The sequence below is a fragment of the Apteryx rowi genome, unplaced genomic scaffold (assembly GCF_003343035.1).
Source record: "Apteryx rowi isolate R43461 unplaced genomic scaffold, aptRow1 scaffold_37, whole genome shotgun sequence".
Lineage (NCBI taxonomy): Eukaryota > Metazoa > Chordata > Aves > Apterygiformes > Apterygidae > Apteryx > Apteryx rowi.
The window spans coordinates 3,802,633-3,803,763 of record NW_020450196.1 but is presented as its reverse complement, the minus strand read 5'-3'; positions in this window follow the sequence as shown (position 1 = coordinate 3,803,763).

Below are 1,131 nucleotides of genomic sequence, written 5' to 3'. Positions count from 1 at the left end.
GGCGGCCCCGGTGCCGCTTTGGGCTTCGTTTCGTTTTGTCCGACGGCCTGGGCACGGTCCGGCCGTTACCTGCAGCCGTGCTCGTGGGGAGCCGCGCGGAGCCGTCGCGTTGTGCATTGCGCGCTTACGGCGCTGAGTGTGCGGTGGTGTCGCACCGCTGGGAATGACGGTGGCTTTCCTGGGTCGGGGCAGCAAGAGGGGTCGGGTAAACCAGCTTCTGGCGTCTCATCCCCTGATGCATCGTTTGGTACTTTGCTTGGTACTTTGCAAATCTGGTCGAAATCTGCCACATAAACTAGTGTGTGATGATGCCAGTATTTGGAAGATGAGGATGAATAATCTAACGCAGCCAGGCCTTCTCAAAATTTCCTTTCAGGGTCTTTAAGGTGGACTACTTCACATCAGGTTGCTGCTCTGGCAAGCATGGGTGAGCTTTCTCACAGAGCTCGCAGCGGAATATTTTGGAAGACCTGAGGTAGCAGCAACTCAGGTATACCTGGAGAGTGGGCAGCACCGAATCCCTGGCCCAGGAGGAAGGGCAGGCAGAACCTCTAATCCCTGTTTCTGCAAAGAAGCATCCTAAAATAGGAGGGAGCTTCCTCCTTCTTCATGCTAAACAGAACAGGTACCTTAAGGTGCTTCTCCACCCAGGTACCCAAACACACCTTTTATGTAAAAAAGCTGTCAGTAAATGAGAATTTACTAATCTCGATGACCATTTTCTTCTTCTCACGCTGCCAGGGCAGTAGCTAAATGACCTGGGGTCTGACTGAAGCATACTACAGTGATACATAAACTGTCCTGATTAGAGTTGCCACTAGCTGTGGTCGTAGAGAGCTCCTTGCAARCTCATTTTCTGCAGTGCTCATTGCAGTAGCTTGCTCCCACTGCATCCCATGCTAACGCGTTATACTGCTTACATTATATGAACCAGTTAAGTAACTGCAGAAAATCTGCAGCTGTCAGTGGTAGTCCAAAGTATTTTCCTTCATCAAGTAACAGCTGTGAGATGGAATTGACAGCAGTATTTATGCAAAATGTCCATATTTTCCAAAATATCAAAGCATCTCATAGCCTATTAAATTCTTCCACAGAATGTCTGATAAAAGTACTATTATTTGGCTTTATAAA